Source organism: Triturus cristatus, chromosome 11 (assembly GCF_964204655.1).
Source record: "Triturus cristatus chromosome 11, aTriCri1.1, whole genome shotgun sequence".
In the NCBI taxonomy this organism is placed as follows: Eukaryota; Metazoa; Chordata; class Amphibia; order Caudata; family Salamandridae; genus Triturus; species Triturus cristatus.
In genome coordinates this window covers 563,495,346-563,516,441 of record NC_140594.1, presented here as the reverse complement: position 1 = coordinate 563,516,441, position 21,096 = coordinate 563,495,346, and the positions used below count along the sequence as shown (strand labels likewise).

General features: G+C 44.7%; 1 protein-coding gene across 1 annotated transcript in view; it reads left to right on the top strand.

Annotated features, from left to right (window-relative positions):
- Positions 1-21,096, top strand: part of TRPC1 (transient receptor potential cation channel subfamily C member 1) — a 441,909-nt gene that overhangs the window by 109,885 nt on the left and 310,928 nt on the right. The gene's annotated exons all lie outside the window — the stretch shown is intronic.

Below are 21,096 nucleotides of genomic sequence, written 5' to 3'. Positions count from 1 at the left end.
CACGCACGGTGGGTCGATGCCCGGCAGTGCGGCACATTCTTTTCAGATCCTCCTTTGGATCACGTGATCTGTCTAATACTCCCGCCCCTTTTAACGGGGGCGGAGCGTGTTATGGCACACCCCCGGTTGGTCAGGCCCCCCAACCGCCCGAAGGACTAACGGGGCGCCGTCGCGGTCTTCCCAGAACCTCCTTCGGCTCACGGACCTTGGCTCGGGCACCCTTACTGTGCCGGACAGGGGTACCCTTACTGTACCGCCTGTCGCAGAGGTACCCTTACTGTACCCTTCTGCCTCCAGATCGCCCTGTAACTCCGCCTGCAATGCAAGAAAAAACATTATAACATTCCAGTTGCGCGCTGCCTACGCCGCGCAGGGTAAGCGGAAAGGGTGGGATCTCGCGCGGCCAGGAGTGTACGCAGGAGGCAGAGGGCGATCTACGAGTGGGGGAGGCCTAAATAGGGGCCTGGCCCCGCCCAGCCAGCGGCCCACCTCCCCCAGTGATGCCCATTGGGGCCTCCCCTCCCCAAGGCGCGGCCTCTCGAGAGAGGTGGAACAGGGGGGTGGGGGGAGGCTCCGACGGGTGGCCACTAGAGAGCTGCCCTGCTGATGTCCCCCTGCGTGGGACGCGAGCAGCAGCATAGTGACCACACCGTCATCCGCTCCACTCAACACGTATGCACAGACATCACCCAATGATTACACTGACACATTAGTTATGGGTGAAGAACTGCTGCAGGTTTATATCATACAACATAAGTATGACGATAGAGTGGGTTATCTTACGGGCGATCCAGGGCAAGCAGCCCCTCGCTGCTCCGCCCGCCTTGCGAGCCAGCACGCACGGTGGGTCGATGCCCGGCAGTGCGGCACATTCTTTTCAGATCCTCCTTTGGATCACGTGATCTGTCTAATACTCCCGCCCCTTTTAACGGGGGCGGAGCGTGTTATGGCACACCCCCGGTTGGTCAGGCCCCCCAACCGCCCGAAGGACTAACGGGGCGCTGTCGCGGTCTTCCCAGAACCTCCTTCGGCTCACGGACCTTGGCTCGGGCACCCTTACTGTGCCGGACAGGGGTACCCTTACTGTACCGCCTGTCGCAGAGGTACCCTTACTGTACCCTTCTGCCTCCAGATCGCCCTGTAACTCCGCCACAGCTCTGGGGAGGCTCCCGTCGCTGCCAGAGCCCCCCCTTCCTCCCTTCGCTGTTATGGGTGCCCTGCCCCTGCGAGCTAGCTTTAGTGGGCTAAATTATGGATCCTGTTCTGTACCCGTACATAACAGCAATCATTTGCAACTTTACTCAGAAACCCAGAGCAGACTAACAAGGAGATTTCTACAAGAAGCGAATTGACGCAAGGATGTCTTATGGCCCCACTGCTGTTCAGCTTATTCGTGAATGGTGTTCCTAACTTTCTTTGAGATGCAACTGCAGATCCTCCTAACGTAATTTGGGTGAAGATCCAAGACCTGCGTTGAAGGGCCAGAACGGAACCATCTTTTTTTTTTTTTTTTTAAATTCGTCAATCCATCTATACCCTTCATTCCCAGAACATAATTCTATAAACAATGCAAGAATATGTTCACTGCAGGTGGGTGGCTGATGTTTGGAAAACAGTTTCTTTCCTAGCATGGGGTTACATTTTCCACTTTGTCTAAAAAGGTGATGTTTTAATAGTGTTTATGGTAACCGACTTGCTGCTGCTTCGAGATTTGCATGATTTCTAGGCAGGGCAAAATATCTAAAAGCTGACTGCTGGTATGGACGCCTTCTAAAAGGTGAGAATTTGCTTCTGAAGGATATATATCTTTCAGCTTGGGGACCAAACTTTGTGAACGTTTCAAACTCCCTTGTCTACAAGGAAAGACTGAGCGAAGAAGAGCAACACCTGAATCCGTATCTCTGGACGGGAAAATATGGCATGGTTAACAAGGCAATGCTGGGAATGGCGTTTAAGGACATGAAAAACCTATTTTGGTTTTTTAGTTGGGCCAAATTAGGGTTCTTTCTGGCTTATAAGTGTGTTTCCAACAGCTACAGCACGATAAAGCAAGGTGAAGGTAACGGGTGGGGTAACTACCTTCCCTACGTTTATAAACACAGCTGACATCACGGGTATCTAATGATGGGATGGGCAGTTAGAAGCTGTGAACATCAGACAGTAAGGGGGCAGCATCCTCCATCTTTGTACTCTCACCCAGCACACGGAAAACATATGCTCGCTGTCCCTGGCTGCTTCATGTCACTGTCTCTTGAACGGTTAATGCCACAACCTTCGCTAGTGCCAGCATTATTGGCAATGATTGTTGAGACAATCTCACCTTCCCGCAGCCTGCTAATACAAATAAATGAACATCGATAAAACTGCACACTCTGCCGTATTTACCTTTTCGGCCATTAACTCCCTACTTTTGCTTCCTTTCCCATTGTATTACTATCCTATTGTTTACTTAAAATTGACCAATCTCTCAGCAACATCCCCTTGTATTAGCCTTTCTACAGCCAATAATGGCCAGGCATTCTGGTGATCTATCTTAACTAACCAGGTAATACAGCTTTTATTGAATATTTTACCAAATTAAGTTACATTAAATTAGGTGATGGAGTCTTATTCCAGCCTTATCGTTCAACAGTTAACAACAGGTAACCTTATCTCACCTTTAACCATAACTATTAGTCCAAAATGTCGTAAAACTTGTTGACTTCTATTTAATTAACTTCAAAATAGTGAAATTTATTAATCGTTTATTCCAACAGTAAGGCTTGCTGTCACCTTGCGACACATCCTGTGTGGTTCCACAAGCTCTGTTTTCGAATCTCTCAGTTTATGCATAAACACATTATGTTCCGCTCCACTCCCAAACTTGACCCCCGATCACCTCCACAAAAGTGCAAGGCCCAGGAGCCCCCCGGCGCCATCTCGGCAAGATCCCGGCTCACGCGGCGAAAGACTACGTGGGAGGGGGGGCCAACAACACCCCTGCACTCACCGGAAAATGCCGACGCCAGGACCCGACAGCGGAAGAACCGACGCCAGACAATGGACCCATCAGAACACCAAGCAAACGGCGGCCAGGCAAAAGAAGTCGCGCGGCCAGGAGTGTACGCAGGAAGCAGAGGGCGATCTACGAGTGGGGGAGGCCTAAATAGGGGCCTGGCCCCGCCCAGCCAGCGGCCCACCTCCCCCAGTGATGCCCATTGGGGCCTCCCCTCCCCAAGGCGCGGCCTCTCGAGAGAGGTGGAACAGGGGGGTGGGGGGAGGCTCCGACGGGTGGCCACTAGAGAGCTGCCCTGCTGATGTCCCCCTGCGTGGGACGCGGGCAGCAGCAATCCCCTGGTAGAGTCGTAGGGGGCGGGGCACAGCTGTCAGAAACATGACGGTCTGCCTCAATCCAAAGGGAGTGGAGAGACTGTCATTTTGCCGGTCGGAATACTCTGTTACATTGTGACGGAGTATCCCATCTGCCAAGCTCTAAATGCCCTCTCAGGGCTATAGTGTATACACCTATTGCATAACTTGTGCATGTGACTAAGTTTGAAGATTCTTGATTGGGTGACCAGATCGTGCCACCCAAAAACCGACATTTCGCAAAAATAGAGGAAGGACTACTAATTTACATCAATACAGTGCCTACGAATGACAGCCCTCATCCCAATAGAAACACGCACGGATGAGGCACTAAGTAAATAAATAAAATGCCATTTTTAAAACCAGCATCATACCTGTTCATTACATTTCTTTCTCATAACAGCTGCTTACTAGCCCTGCTTTGGAACACCTAAAAAAGTGCCTCGCACTCTTTTCAGTTTACCCTCACAAAAAATTGGGACATCAGCCACTTTTCCCGAAATCTGCCGGGACAACTGTTGAGAACCCTGGATCATCCGGGCTCGTCCGGCCAAAATCCAGGACGCCTGGAGTTCCTAGTTCTGGAGTTCCACGGGGTTTGTTAGAGCAGTGTGCAAGGATCTAGAAAGCACATTTTTCGAATGCCCACAAAGTAAGTGGACTTAAAGGCCATTCACAAAAGTTTTCGCATGCTCTTGAGGCGGTTTTGGAAACTCAAACGAGATGTGTGTAGAGTGATTTGTACTGAAGCACACTAATCAATTTGAGTAAGATGTAAATATAGTTTTAAGTAGAGAGAAGGAAGAGTAAAACAGAAATGTAAATATTTTTGAGTTGCTGACCCTACACAAACATAATTTATTACACATTTATATGGTTACAGAATCGACTTGTGCCACCTTTATATGTGAATATAAAATATCCATTGTTAGATAACATTCTGCATTAGATCAGGTGTGAAATGTTTGTGAATAAGCAAAAAGTTGTAACTTACATGTATATATGTTACTTACACATTACAGAATTTACTAATTCTTTCGGGACCATGTGTTTAGTCAGGCCTATAGTGCAAAATGTGCAAGTGTTAAATGTGTAGTGAAGTGAAGCATTTTCCTGCACGGTTTTTTCTTGTTTGCATGTTTATTGTCAATATTATCTTGTGTGTAAAGGCTTTTTTTTTTAAATATATAGCCCACATCCCCCCATTACTTGTCCACTTACCCCTGACCTTCAGTCTGAGAAGGGCTTTAGGTTTTCGGTTTGGGTTTAGATTCCACTTTAGTGGGTCTTACTGCTTTGGAAGTGATTTGTTTCTTGAATAAAAATGTTTTCGCCAAGAACTCCTTGGTGTTATCATTGTGTTCCTATGCTGCCAGAAATAGCTCCAGCGAAAGAGTGCTGGAATGGCATCCCACTGGACACCTTCCAGAAGGCATGCTGCTTTCTGTTCAGTCTGCACTCAGCACTGCTAGAACATATTTTAAAAATAGCTTGGAAATTATGTGAGGGAGGGAGGCTCATTCTCAGACACGGTGCCTATAAATTGCTATGGTAACTTGCTTCCTCTTAGCAATAAGATGGGCCACTAATTGCCACATAACGTCCAAAAGGTTAATAATATGTCCATTTTTGTTGCAGAAACAAACTAGCAGTGGCAAAGACAATAGATCTTACTTTAGAATGATAATCCATTCTAACTGCATTTGTATGTTCCTGTCTTTCCAGGGGTCGCCACATTAAACACTAACCTACTGTTCTTTCCAATGCTTGTTTTGTTTTATGCTGCTGCTTTGTGCGCCCTAATGTGGTTGTGTGTGTATATGTGTGTATTCGGTGTACATGTGTGTGACTCACACACAATTCCTGGTTTAAAATAATGAAACAAACCCGCAGGCGCAAACGATGGCTCACTTTGACTAGCGGGAGTCCGCGATCATTGGTAGACACAATGCAGCACGGCTGGCCTGCTGGACTCAGACACGCTTTGACTAGGATCATTGGAAGAGTTGATGTCTAGTGCACCGACTGGTCCTGAAGAAAGTGAGAGGGGGAGACCCGCGCTGCCACAGAGGAGCTTTTAGTTGGCGGATACACCCTTGCTGGAGATTGGTGAGGACCATCGGTAAACTGAAGAGCAAAGGGTTGTCCTTGTCTGGTGGGGTGAGGAGTCTACCTGGAGACAGGATAGTGCAGTGCTTGGAGGAACAGAGGGCCAGATGTACGACCATTCATTTTAGTGAGTCGCAAATTGCACCGAATTGCGACTCGCAATTTGAGACTCGCTAAAGTAATTGTACAACAGTGTCTCAGGCACTGTTTGTAATTCCCCATGGGGTCGCGAATTGCATGCCTCATCAATATTTATGAGACAAGCACAATTTGCAAGCCCATTGGGAATGGCTAGCACTCACAGGGATGGTGGCCTGCTGGAGTCAGCAGACCACCATGTCTGTGACTGCTTTTTAAATAAAGCAGTTTTTTTTTAATGCAGCCTGTTTTCCTTAAAGGAAAACGGGATGCATTTAAACAAGATAAATTAAACTTTTCAGTTTCATTTTTAAGGTGTCTCCTGGGGATCCCTTCCCATTTGCAAGTGGTTTACCACCTACTTGAAGTAGGTGGTAAACTGCAAGTGTTTTACGACCGCAAACACGGTTGCAAAACAATAGTACATGGCATTGTGACTTGCTATTAGGAAGGAACGCCCCTTCCTAATAGTGAGAGTCGCAAACTCTATTTTGCGAGTCAGTGACTTGCAAAATAGCATTTGTACATGCCTGGACCCTTTTTTGCGGATGCAAACGGTGCTATCTCCCGTTTGCGACTGCAAAAAAAGGGTCGTACATCTGGCTGAGACACTCTTGTTATCTTTGACAAATGAATTTTTTTCATTAGTTGTCCCCTCCATTCATTTTTGTGTCCTGAAGAGAACTCAACACTTTAACCGTGTTCGATCCATCATTGACACTTTTAGTGCACAATTTGATGTTGGTCTAATACAAGGAGTGATTTCATTCTGACTTATTCCAACTGTTTATATGTGTTCTGGAATGCATAAATTGAAAGTGATTTTAGACAACTTGGTTTCTCTAAGTTTATGTGGTTCCTCACATTGGGCATGTGCGCGGTTTCTGTCTGTTTGTTCATCTTGTATGTATTTCTTATGTATGTATACTGTTATGTGATTTATGTTGTGATATTGATTTTGTTGTTTTATTATTATGATCAGCATTATATCATCACTCTGACTTTAGTGTGTCCTGTATTTTTAAAATGTATTGTTCGCTAAAACATTTGTTTTGGCCCAATGGTAAAGTATTTAAATAAAATCTAGTTGGACCATTGTTCTTGTTATATATTACAAGACAAATTCCCTGCCACCTAGAAGGGTGCGACCCGCGACTGCTGGGGCCGGGTTGGCTGTGAGAAGTCCCCTTCCCCCTCCATCCCCTTTCCTTGCATGAGATGGAGAAGTAATGAGCAATCTCTCCAAGATGTGGGGATGAGCGTTTTCTTCAAGAGCTTCAGTTGACTCACCCCGACTCCAATGCCTCTGTGTCCGAATCTCACACCTAGAGTGGTCTGAGATGTGCGAACGATCAGATATTGGAGCTGGTTCTGGGGCAACACTGACCACCTTGCTCCCACCATTCCGCTTGAATTCTTGTGATATCCACAGCATTTGGGTGACTGTTGTGACTCATTCTCCGCCCACCGGGTGTGTAGCGAGAGTCGAAAAGGATACCCTGGGGGCTGGTGTACTGGAAACATGATATATGATAACAACTTGACTCCCTTCAATGGACACCAAAACAATTTTTGCTGCTGGTAAGAACAAGAGATCCTGGACTCACAGGACTCCTTCAGGCTATGCAGGAAGAGGCAGAGCCAGAAAAGTGGATTAGTGCATGAGCATCTCTCCTTCAGTGCCGGACGGGGCACGTCAGAACCCGTCAAAACCCTAAAAAAGACTGGGCTGGGCCATTCCCCCATCCTCTCAGCTCTGGCAGTTCTCAGCTTTGGGTGCCAGAAGGAAGCACAAACAAAACCTTGGACTACATGGCTAAGAAAAAAGATCCAGCACTCAAAGGGGGAAGGGATAAGGCAATGATCTCTGTATCTTTTATCTCCCAATATTTTACAAATGTGATGGGAGTGATTACATCTCAAATTGGGTAAGTGGAGGAGAGATTTTCAACTGCCCACCTCCAGATAAGTAACAGTTCAAATTCTTTGCATATTGGCCCAACTGGTGGTAGTCTCCCACCTGAAGCTTCTTTATTGGCCATTGCCCCATTGAAAGACAATGTCAGTAATAGGAGTGAAGTTGTTACTCCGACTTGCAATCCATGTGTATATAGTGACCAGTTACTGGTCATTACTGAACTAGAATTGTCTCTGGCAGAACTGCACTTTCCTCCAATGAAGGAAAAAAGAAAGATGTTTCCAGGAAACATGTGGGCGAGGAATTTTGATTTGGCCTCCAAACAAAATACCCAAGATAAGCTTTGGAAGAAGGTGCCCTTTTGTATGGCCACCCCTGCCGCCCCCACGTTTTGCTCCTATGCTGATGGTTATGACTCAGAGAGTGCCCTAGAGCCTGCTGCCCAGGCCCCAGTGCTCTCTCCCTAAAACTGTTGTGTAAATTGGCAACCTCAATTGACAAGGACTTTACCCCCTTATCAATCAATCACTCAATCAATCACTCACTCAACCAATCAATCAATCAAATAGTATTTGTATAGCTCGGCTCATTACTCCGGGGGCTATCCAGGCACTGTGCTGAAGGTCTCATCAACGTCCCTAGATTATGGTGCCAGTGGTGCCCAGGGCATGGGTGGTAAAGGGGTTCCCAGGGGTTGCAGCACTGTTTGTGCCACCCTGAGTGAGCCAAGTAAACTACTAACAGCTGTCCTGCCATTGCAGACTGCAGGAACGTTGTAAACTGCTACAATTTGACTTTGCACTAACCATGCGTGGCAAAGTCAATGCACTGCTTTTATTATATGTCAGTCATCCCTAAGGAAGGCCTCCTGAGCCCAGGAGGCGGGGTGCCTTATATTAAAGGTGTGGGCATGTAAGGACAAGCTTATATGGCCCTCCAGTGGCCTTTACCATTGAAGTACACTATAAGTGATAGGCGGTGCATAGGATAACATGGGCTGGCACCCTAGCAAACCCGGCTTCTTTATGGTACCACTGAAATATGTCGAGTTTGGTATCAAACAATGTGCCTTTTCACCCCTGAACCAAAATCCTGTGTCGAGGGCGATGTGGCATGCACCCAGATGGCTACCTTAGAGGTTTCCCTCCTGGTTGCCCCAGCTTCTCTGTGCTCTGGCTGCCAGCCGTCAGCTGCTGCTGCCAAGACTGGATTCTGACCTCTTGCCAGGCAGCATGAACACTCCCAGTAGTCAGGAACAAAGACCTGAGCAGGCAGGAATGAGGTCACACCTCCTCCCGCTCAGGATGAATAGTGAAGTGGCACATCAAGGCGCTGAGCTTCAATGGCTACACCGCCTCTAATATGCATCAGGTCTGCCTCCCAAAGAAGAAAACAGGCCCCCCGCCCCAGGCACATTTGCAGCCAGACAGGAAGGAAATTAGGTACACAGGAGGTGTACATGCCCAAAAGGCTAGCCAAATCGTTAGGATGGGCTGCCTGGCCTGTACAGCTAAGAAAGACCTCTGCCATTTTTAAAAGTGGTAGAAATAGTGGGTTCCGGGAAGAAAAGGTGACCTACTCTCCCAGATGTGGACACCTCAGGGGCGGATTAGCAGCTGGGGCAAGTAGCCCATTGACCACTTGCAGCCACACCCCTTTCTAGGATGTAAGGCCTACGCCTGACATCAAAACCTCAGTTCTGAACCAACTTGCATCGAATAAGAAAAAGAAGAGGCCCATGTCTGCAACAACAGGACTTGCACAAACCAAAAGAGAGATACTCTGCACCTGTGTAACTCTCCTGGAACTGCCTTATCGAGACTCATCTTAGGTCAAAGCTTGTTTCCCCCAGACAGAGGGATCCCTGTGAGAGCCTGCAGCCCCCTTAGACTCCCCTGGACTAGAGGCACTAGTCCACTGTGAAGAGCAGTTCAAACAACGCTTTGGATCCGAAGAATCACAGGCCATCGGGTCGTCCGAGACACTGCCCAAATCGAGATGATCTAGTGCATTGTGGGAACTGTAGTCCTGCATTCCACGAAGTTTCAGGCAGCTATCTTGTTGCCTGGGACCACCGGACGTCAAAGTAACCATCTGCTGTGCTGACCCCTGCCAAGGCTTGTTGGTCGCTAGTTTGGCAACTGACCCTTGCACTCGACACTGCATCTAGAGAGACATACAGCTGACTTTTGTCCGACATAAGCACCAGCCCTGTTGTTGATATTTTGCACCCTGTTTCCCCGCAGCACAGTGTAAGCGTTAAAAGCAGCTCTTCCGTGTCTCCCTTTCAACACCAGGGACAGCCAAGACAACTCTGCGCCCAGGCTGCAGGGGCTGAACTGACTGTCGTGGCCTGGTCCATGGACCCGCATCACCTTTACCCTCTGTGGGTTCCACGCAACACGACCTACAAGTCACCGATTGTCACTATCACTTTGTCCCCTTGACCGCATTGCAAAAGTTCTGCAGAAGTGAATTGCTGTGAATTATATTTTCTTCTAAAATCCATAACTCAGGTTATTTGTATGCTATTTCATTTGTTTTGGTGTCTAAAATTAATTAATAAAAAAACAAACTTTATTTTGATAAGTTGGTGTAGGATTTCTATCGAGTCGTGTCAATTACTTCTCGTCCATGTTGGTTCTCTGAAATGCTTAACACATGTTACTCTTGCAAAGCATGACTGCTCTTTGCCACACTACCAGGACTGAGCTAAGGATTTGTTGTTTAAATATACGGATAATCATGGTGAGAGTATTGCATGGTGAATCCGAACCAGAATCACCACATAATTCCCAACTTTCCTATACGCTTCATTGATCATGAATGCATGTCCATGAGTGGCTGGGCTTATAGATTTAAAACTACTGGACCAAAACTTAATAACTCGTTTTTCAGACACCATGATCAAATTTGAAATTGCTGGTATCAGGCCTATTCTTCCAGTAAGACTTTGGGTCCAATTTTTAGAAAACACTGGTTTTAGAGGATAGCACAAGCAAAACTAAAGGGTAAAAGGATGTATTTATAAATTCTGATAGTGGTGGGAAAAGACGAGAATTGATTAATTGCCTACTAATGGTTAACAATATGAAAATTCCACCAATTACTGCTATGGCCACAGAGGGGCGCCCTATGTCTCTATTAAACTCAGATGGGAGATTCACCAGGATAGCTTCTATTGGTAATCAAAGAAACCCTAAAGCCATAAAGTTAGATTCTCAAGAGAGCGAGAAATTATTGTTTACAATTATCTCCGGATTGCACCCCGTTTGTGATTATTCTTGGAAACGTCCCACTCTTAATGTAAGATCAGACGAAAAATTGTCAAGAACTAAAGAATAAGTCAGCTCATTGGCTCAAAAAGCATTCAGGCTGTCGAAGAGATCTCTTCAATGAGATAACCACTGTTAGGAGAGTCTCATGAATTTGGAACAGGAAGAAGTCCTTTCAAGCGGACTGTGTTGTGGTGAACTTTAAAAGAGCCAATATGGCGTAAGCCGACTTGACAGAGTGAACTATGTGGTCATTTCAGATTTGCGTATAAGAGCCCTGCCATTGGGTTATTTTTATAGAGCAAAGTATAGCCCCACTCAGAAAACCAGAGACATATGCATCCCTACCAGCAATGATGTTGACCCCCTTTTAAATTTAGTAGAGAACGATTGACACAGTTTTAAAATGCAAGTAGCAAGAGTAATATTTTAAACCCATTTAAAGGGAAAGAATGCATATTTTAAAATGGTGAGAAAATGACTTTAATTTGAATGGCTATTATAGTATTTTTAATCATGCCAGCCACTTCAATGCTTTTAGCTATTGAGGGCCAGGAAAAAAATCATACTGATCAATTTCTATCGTAACATGTTTGATCCTAAATGTACTGCTGGGGTGGATGAATTAGAACAGGAGCCAGAAAGACAGCTGAGAAAATACCAAACATGGATGTCAGTGCTTTGGGTGGCAGATTTTAATATAAACGCCTGTGGGCTTCCCAGTAACAGAGTGGGATTTTACGAACATGGTTGGGGAGGGATTGTCACACTTTGTTCATACACTTAAAGGTAATTTTTAAATTAATTGGTGATGAAGCGTGGTTTAAGCTTTGCCATACAAGAGGAGATAGCATTTGGTAAAAAAAACATGCCTCTGACGTCTATGGGTAAAGGCCCAGGAAGCACAGTTGACTTTATTTTATTTTCACTGAACTTGAACCCTCTTATATCAAATGTTAGGTGTTAGTGACCACAATCCACTCTCGATCCAATTACATCTTTCTTTGAATTACAAGACAACAATATTCCTTTAAATTCAAAGCCTAAGGATGAAATAGGATACAATTGATCCCATTTTTGTCTTGTTCAATGTATTAAATGCTGAATGTGGTGCATCTGAAACATGTCTCGATGGGAATGCTGACCTTTATGATGTGATTTCCAATTGATATGCAAAACTATTGGCTCTATGCTTACAGCTAAGGACTTTTGCCCTAAACACCATAGGATGGAATGGTTTGATCATGCATTTTCAAGTGCCCATAAAAAGCTGAAATTGGCGAATAAAAAAGTACTTCGCTCTACAGAAGAAATTCGGCTTTGTAGTCAGTCATACCAAAATCAATCAAAGAAACAAAAATAAATTAGGGAAAGTGCTTGAGAAGAGCTGGTCGCAGCAAGCCATTGTAAAACACCCCCTATTTAAATGAAAACATATCATCTGGCACTGGAGTGATTCCAGCTAAAAAATGGATTGATCACTTATTTAAACGTTTTAATCTTGATGTGTCACAGAATAGGGCCTCATTATCTTGTAGATAACAAGGAGGGGCAGTACCAGCTTGCTCAATCATTTCAGGTCCAGGAAAAAAATTGATGATTGTTGACAAGTCATCCCAGAAAGGCTCTGGGACCGGATGGTGTCCTGGTTAATATTTTTAAGTCTAGTATATCCCTGTGGGCTCCATTGCTGACAGATGTATACCACAGACACCATTCCACCACATACCTGAGCTGAGCCACTTATTGTTCCTGTTTTTCATAAGCATTGGCAAAGCCAAGAGGTCTCGCCTCAGAAAGAGCTTTTGGCTTTGCCAATATGTTTTAGCCATGTTGTACACCAGCATGGCTGCTGTTCAGCATGACTAAACGTTAGGGGAGTAAAGGAGGATGGCGTGGAGTGGAGTAGAGTAAAGTGGAGTAGAGTGAAGTGTTATGGAGTGGCATAGAGAGTCGTGGAGTGGCTTAGAGTGGCATAGAGTAGAGTTGAGTGGCATAGAGTGGAGCAGAGTGTCCTAGAGTAGAGTGGCATGGAATGTCGTGGAGTGGTGTAGAGGGAGTTGCTTGTATTGGAGTAGAGTGTTGTAGAGTAGAGTGCTGTAGAGCGGAGTATATTGTTGTAGAGTGGAGTGGCATAGAGTGGAGTGGAGCAGAGTGTCGTAAAATAGAGTGGAATAAAATGGCATGGAGTGGCGAAGAGGGAGCGGCGTAGAACGCTGTAGAGTGGAGTAGTGTCATAGAGTGGAGTAAAGAGTTGTAGAGTGGAGTAGAGTATAATAGATTAGAGCGTCATAGAGTGTAGTGTCATAGAGTGGAGTGTCGTTGAGTGGAGTAGAGTGGCATAGAGTGCAGTGGCATAAAGTACAGTGGTGCAGAGTAGATTGGCGTAGAGAACAGTGTCGTATAGTGCTGTGGTTTTGAGTTAAATGGTGTAGACCGCATTGGTGTAGAGTGCAGTTACATAGAGTAGAGTGGTGTAGACTGCAGTGGTGTAGAATACAGTGGTGCAGAGTAGACTGTAGTAGTTCAGAGTCAGTGGTGTAGAGTGGAGTGGCACAGAGTGGTGTAGAGCACAGTGGTGTAGAGTAGTTTAATTCAGGATAGAATGGAGTGGTGCAGGTTAGAGTACTGAGGTGTAGACTTGAGTAGCGTAGAGTTCAGTGACATGTAGTAGAGTGGTGTAGAGTGCAGTGGTGCAGAATAGATTAGAGTGGTATAGAGTGGACTGATGCAGAGTAGAGTGTTGTATAGTGTAGTGGTGCATAGTAGAGTGCAGTGAGGTAAAGGCAGTGTCATAGAATGCAGAGACATAGAGTGCCAAGGTGCAGAGTAGAGTGGCGTTGAGTTCAGTGGTGGAGAGTGCAGTCTTTCAAAGTAGAGTGTTGTAGAGTACATTGGCGTTCAAAAGCTTCTGGAACTTCACTGGGTCCGGGGGAGTGACGTAGAGGCCTGAAACTTCATGGCAGGTAAGACTACAACTTACACAATGCACTGGACCACCTGGATTTGAGCGATCCCACGGAGAGCCCATTGGGCAGCGATTCTCTGGATCAAGTGAGTGTTTTAAACTGCAGTTTGCAGGGGACTAGTGCCACTAGTCCAGGGGAGACAGAAAGTGCTTCTGGCTTCCTCAAGGGTCCCTCTCTTTGGGAGTGCCGAGTTTTAGCCGAGGACAAGGCTTGTTCAATCAGTTCCAAGTCTGTTGCCTCAGGGACAAAGTATCCATCTTTTGCTTTTCTGCTATGGGCAAAGTCATTTTATTGGCAACATGGGTCTCCTCTTGGTCCTTCCTTGAAGTAAAGTGGGCAGACAGTCCCTGCAGCTAATGCGTCCCTGAGGGGACCACGTCCGGTGGTGTAGGTCACCTTTTCTACCCAGAACCTACTATTTCTGCCCTCCTAAAATGGAAGAATTCTATTTTAGGTGTACATATCAGGCTGCCATCTCTAGAGGTGTGGCCAGCATACCTGGAGGTGTACGCATCCTGCATATCTAACTTCCTGCCATGCCAGGGTGCAAGCACACCTGGCATAAGGGGAGGACTGTGTCCTCCTCAGGGGGACAGCCCAGATGCATATCAGATGTGTTGCAACCTTTGAAGCTCAGCACCTTGATGTGCCAATTCACTAACCTGCTTGGGAGGAGGGTGGTGTGACCTCCTTCCTGTCCAAGCCTTTGTTCCTGACCCCTGGGAGTGATCGCACTGCCTGGCTGTAGGTCAGAATCTTGTTTTGGTGGCAGCAGGCGTGGGAAAATGCCGGCTGGTCAGCCAGAGCACAGTGCAGCTTGAGCAACCAGGTGGGCAACCTCTAAGGTCGCCACCTTGGTGGATGCCACGTCACTCAGGGCACTAGATTCATGTCAGGGGTGTGAAGGCACGTTGTTTGATAGCAAACATGACATATTTTAGTGGTGCCATAATAGAGCTGCTAATCTCGAGAGTCCCCGGTTGGCAGCCCATGTCATCCAATGGACCGCTAACACTTATAGTAGTTTCTAATGGGGAACATCACTATAGGGACATATAGGCTTGCACTTATATGTCCATACCCTTAATATAATGCACCCTTCCTCCTGGGCTGAGGAGGCCTTCCTTAAGGGAGCCTGACATGGTGAGGGCACAGTCAAGTTCGAGCAGTTTGCACTGCTCCTGCAGTCTGCAATTGCAGGCTTGCAGCCAGTAGTTTGCCTGGGTCACCGAGGGTGGCACAAAACCGCGCTGCATCCCTAGGGACCCCTTTACCACCTATGCCCTGGGAACCCCTGGTACTATATACTAAGGGCTTTTAAGGGGGTAAAGTCTTTGCTAATTTGGGATTACCAAGCCAAACATAACAGTTTTGGAGAGAACACAGGCACTCGCAATTGCTCGCGGCTATTCTATCACTTTATACCGACATGTGGGTGCGAGTAAAGCTCACTAGCACATGCGCAACTGCCAGGATCTTCACAAACCGGGGGCTAAAACAGGGCTGCGTGATCGCCCCCACCCTGTTTAATTTATACACTGCTGACCTGGGAGAAGCATTGCTAAAAACAAACATCTTTCCCCCAAAATTGGGCCACCTCAGATTGCCAATCATGCAGTATGCAGATGATCTTGTCCTGTTGGACTATACAAGAATTGGCATGAAAAGGGCACTAGAGACGCTACATAACTATAACATGGATAACAAGCTTGTAGCCAATGCGTCTACGATCAAAGTGCTGATATTTGGTCACAAGCCAAAAAAACAAACACTGGCTTGGCAGCTGGGTCCGCTAAAGATAAGCACGACTAACAAGTACACCTATCTAGGAGTACAATTCGCACACACCGGCAGACCTGTCCTGCAGGTTAAAGCATTGGAGGCAAAAGCAGCTAAACTAACATACGGTTTGTGCAAATTACACCAAAAGCTTGTAAGTCACTCGACGGAGGGGATCCGACGTGTCATGCAAGCAAAGCTACTGCCAACTCTCAGCTATGGCCACCTTGCCTTTCCTGGTCTCTTGACTAAAAAACTGGAGGGTCTATACACAATGGCGTATAGAAAAGTTTTTAAGCTACCCCACACGACCAGGCGATCATTGATCAGACTAGAGTTCAATATTGCAGCAATGGACATTGAATGTAGAAAAGATATAGTCAAACTCCAACACAACGTGACCATTGCATGTCCGGGCTCTATCAGGGCAGCGCTACAGGTAGTCTTCTCAGACAATAACAGTCATTGGGCAAGGTACCTCTTGATTGCCAAACAAACACTGGGTCAATCAATCGAACCTCCTACAGATATACCATTAACAAAGTGTAGAGTAAAGATCCTGCTAAAAAAGTGTGGAAAGAACATCTCGAGGCAACAGGACATTGAACGGATCAGATTGGTCCTGGGTGCAGAAGGCCTCGCCAACTCTCATGAAAGTACCACATGCCAGCCTTACTTAAAAGCCGGCCTTGGAAGAAAGGCCCTACATAATGTTATGAGAGTGAGGCTCTTAAGCTTGCCAATACAAGATTATAGAGCCCATTGGAAAAACTGGTCATCAAGTGGCTCCGGCTGCTGCCTGTGTCAATATCACACACAATCTGCGGAGCATGTTATTTGTTGTTGCCCAGTCTTGCTTCATCCAAGGCGCTTGTATCTAAGAACCATGTTCATACATCACAGCGTTAGATCATGTAAGGAGGCCTTAAGGCATATCTACACCACCAAAGTCCCGATGGAGCTGGCACTAATTGGGAAGTTTTATGCGGCTGCTGAAATGCTCATACAAACAGCCAGAGAAGAGTCAGCTGAATAAACTATGTCCCAGCACCTCCGATATTTGTACTTTGCACACCCCCATGCCAAATTTTGCACATGCTGCCACTAAATGGACTGTATTTAGTCACTGTACAGTATTTCTGCTTTTTATACATGTCGTTTTAATCAGATTTTATGCTTGCAACTTGCACACTTGTTGTTTTTGTAAAAGATTTTAAATAATCATACAATAAAGGTCTGCACTGGAAAAAAATCCACAGACACTGAGTGCAGTTGTGTATAGTAGAGTGTCGTTGAGTGTATTTGCATGAAGTGCAGTGGCGTAGCGTAAAGTGGTGAGAGTATAGTGCAGTGGCGTCTCCTCGAAGGAGTGCTGCGGGGTGGTGGGGGGCGGGGGAAGGGCAGGGTGGGAGATAGTAAACTCCGGCATACGGCCGAACGGTGTTGAGTACATAAATAAATAAAACGAATTACATTGCCTGCGCTGCAACGCCAAATCAGCACTCCCCCGCCTCACCCCACCGGCCCGCAGCACTCCCTCGAGTAGCCACCACTGGTATAGTGGCATAGAGAGCGGTAGTGTAGAGTACAATGGTGTAGAGTGAAGTTGGCTTAGCGTACAGTGGAATAGGGTGTTGCTGAGTAGAGTACAGTGGCATAGTGGCATGGAGAGCAGTGGTGCAGAGTAGATTGGCGTAGAGTGGATTGGTTTTGAGTAAAGTGGTATAGAGTGCATTGGCATAGAGTGCAGTGGTTAGAGTAGAGTGCAGTGGTGTAGAGTAGAGTGGTGTACAGTAGAGTAGTGCAGAGTAGACTGCTGTGGCGAAGAGGACAGTGCTTCAGAGTATAGTGGAGTGGTGCACAGTAGAGTTCAGGGGCGTAGATTAGAGTGGCATAGAGTGTGGTGGTGCAGAGTAGATTAGAGTGGCATATAGTGGATTGGCATAGAGTGCACTGGAGTAGGGCAGAGTGGTACAGAGTAGTGTGCAGTGACATACAGTGCATAGTAGAGTGGCATAGACTGGGGTGGCCCAGAGTGGAGTTGTGTAGAGTGCAGTGGCAAAGAGTGCAGTGGTATATAATAAGGTAATGTGAGTTAGAGTGCATTGGCCGAAAGTAGAGTGGTGTATAGTAGAGAGGCGCAGAGTGAAGTGGCGTTGTGTGGAGTAGTGCAGAGTAGACTGCAGTAGGGTGCAGTGGTGCAGATTAGAGTGGAGTGGGGTAAAGTAAAGTGTGCATGCTGTGATAGTATAGTGCCATTACAGACAACACATCTTTAATTGAAATGACCATTACATTTGCATACACTCTCACTGCTGAAAGTACACAACACACAAATGATGTTTTGAAATGTCATCACCTAGTGCATTTATTTGCTTTGATTGTATCAAAATGTTTGTTTCCACCACACTTCAGAATTTCCTAAAAATTTGCTTCATATATGCTGTCCTAGTTTTGTTGTGTGCTAGAAAAGAAATAACATTGTAAGTCCAGCACACCCCCAGTAGCCTGCATGATTGTCACATACATTCTCTCACTGTGCAGTCAGAGAAAGAAAAGTAAACACTAAGCTCCCTAGAAGACAAAGTCTGACATTTGACCTCTGTCTTTGAATGCACAGCAAATGTAACAAGATAAGGTCAAGATTTAAAGACCTGTTTACAGAAATCCGTCACTAGTGGAAGAATACAGTAAAGGCTTCGGCACGGGAAGGGACGACCACACAAGCTGGACAGCCTAAAACAAATAAAGCCAGCAAATAGAAAGCAATGAAATGTGAGTTACAAACCACAAAGCCAATAGTAAGCACTGGGTGGAATGCATACCCATGTAAGCTTTCTGAATGTCCCCAAGATGTTGTTGGCCAGCTGCGCTGTCTGGTAGGCTTCGACCTAAAAAGGGAGTTAGGTCCCAAGGCAGATGTTATCAATCGCTTTCTTTACTGAATGTAACAATCTAAATGCATGAACAGAATTTAAACTCATATAATTCCTGATAACAATCTATATATATATATATATATATATATTCACCTCCTTGGCTCAACTTAAGACATATAACCACCTGTAATTCCCCAGTAGGATCAGCCATTCTCTATTAACACTAACAGCTGACTATGTCATTAAAAAGTGTAATAAAAAATAAAGAAAGGAATCCTTGCTGTCTGCACTTACTGGCTGTGTGATTTCCATCTTGCGCTTATCATTGTCTACTTCACCCACTGGGGTGATTTGGTGACTTGGTTGATTTCTTTATTTTATAGTCCCTTTTTTGTAACATAGTCAGCTGTTAGAGTTAGTAAATAATTAGTTATTCCACTGTCTCAATTTGAGCAAGAGTCCACCAACTAGGAGGATCACTGGTGCTCAGGAATGCCCATAGTTTATTTTGATTACAAATGAATTACAGCTGGTACATGTTTCAGTGTGTGTAATCCAACACCCTTAGTGTTTGTGTAAATTCTGTAATTTGAATCACTGTGATTGTGATTATTGCAATGTACTGGACAATGAGTGTATAGTAGTACACCTATTTTCTCATGTATAACATGTAAATACACGTATCTTGACTAGGCTAATATTGCCGAAAGTTTTCTGCACTTTTGGTTTCTGTTTATTTGTAGTCCCACTTTTATGTTCACAAAAGGAAATATGAGTGTAGTTAAATGGAAGCTACAATAGTGTCACTTATCGTGAGCAAGGCTCACACAAGCCCAAAACCAGTTGAATTTTACCTTTGTGGATTACATTTTCCAAACAAGTACCCGAGTGCTGATCTCTTCTTTGGAATGTTGAAGAGGCTGAAGATTTTGACGCATGCTTATGAGCACATACGCGTCTGTGCACTTTGTTCATATATATATTTATATATATAGAGAGGAACATTTTATGACCTTCAATAAACTGATTATTCTTAATTTCCTCCAACTAGGGTGCTACACAAAATACAGCTAATAAGGGGGATGAAATACAACCTGTACTGTGATGCAGATTGAAATGGGGGAGGAAATGCCATTAGCAGGTTCGATCTTGGATTATAACACAACAATTTAATTATGCTAATAAATTTGGGAACGAATCCAAACCATTGCAGAGACTTGAATAAAAAGTGACAGTTAATATAAATGAAAGCCTTTCCAACATCTAAAGTATGTGCTGATAATGGAGACATATTATAAGGCGCTCAAAACATTGTCCTTATCATGCCTTTTAATAAAACATGATTGATCTACCTTGATCTGGCTTAATAATACAAGGGACAAAATATTCTATTCTATTAGCTAAAACTGTGGCAAATATTTACAATCAATGTTAAGAAATTAAATGACTCTGTAATTCCTGTATATTCTTCACCTTTACCTTGTTTAGGAATTAATGTTATTAATACTTCTAAAAAGGACCCATTTGCCACTCTAGGTGATATGAAGAAGTAAGGAGTTGAGATAATCAAGGTATAAATATATTAAAGGTAAATTATCTACAATTAAGCCAACAGTCCAGGAACCTTATCATTTTTTAAAGAATTAACAACTGCCTTTATGTCCTTTAGGGAAACTAAAGAGAAGCAAAATATAATAGTATTTGATTTGGCTTAGTAATATATTTAATCTTTTGAATATATCCATTCAGTTTTATTCGAAACAAAGCTTGCCTTACAGGACAGAGATCTCTAAGGAATTTTCCAAATAAAGTAGCAATGCTTCTATCAGAAGCAGCAGTATATTTAGTACATTAATCAGAAATGCATTAAATTGTAGCATTTCTTAACTGATAAGTGATTAACTAACTTTTTTACCAGCTATTTTTTGATCCCCAAGATATTTGGCTTTAACCGTTAGCAAAATACCACAAGCATAAATAGTTATCAAATTATTTTGTTCCAGTTTATCTAAATCCTGTAAAACACCGGTAGATTTACATGTGTAATAAATACGCTCCAAGGATTACATTTACCTGGGTAACTATAGAAAGGCATCCAGAGCCTGTTTTCTCATTATGGATATATGTGAAATTATGAAACCTTTTAAGAAGATCTGTATGTATTCCCATTTGTTAAAAATAGAAGTGTAAACAAGATCGTCAATGAAAAAATTATTAATTGGTAAATTTAGCAAATACCTCGATACATTCTATAATCAGACAATAGGGAAGTGTTAATTCTCCACTAGAAAAGCAAAACACACAAGATGATGGACGGAATGTTGCACATTGGCAAAACATTCACCCCAATCACAGATCTGGGTTAAATCCATCGTTATTTTGCTCACCACGCCACCCCAGTTCAGACATGGCCATATGCAAATCAGTCTTGACCCTGTGCCTCTTGGGAACAGTCCAGCCCGAACTGCCAAGCCATGTCTTCCCTGGACCGGAATCAAGCATCCTAGGACCGGTTTCGGGGTTTCACCCCTCTTCAGCCAGGATAGCTTGACTCCACTAGAAACATTTTAAACAGTTAAGAATGGATCAAGGGTAGTTATAAATGGAGCATTATTAGAAATAAATATTGCTCCAATCTCATATTTATTTTTAGATGTTATTTACATTTTTATTAGTACTAA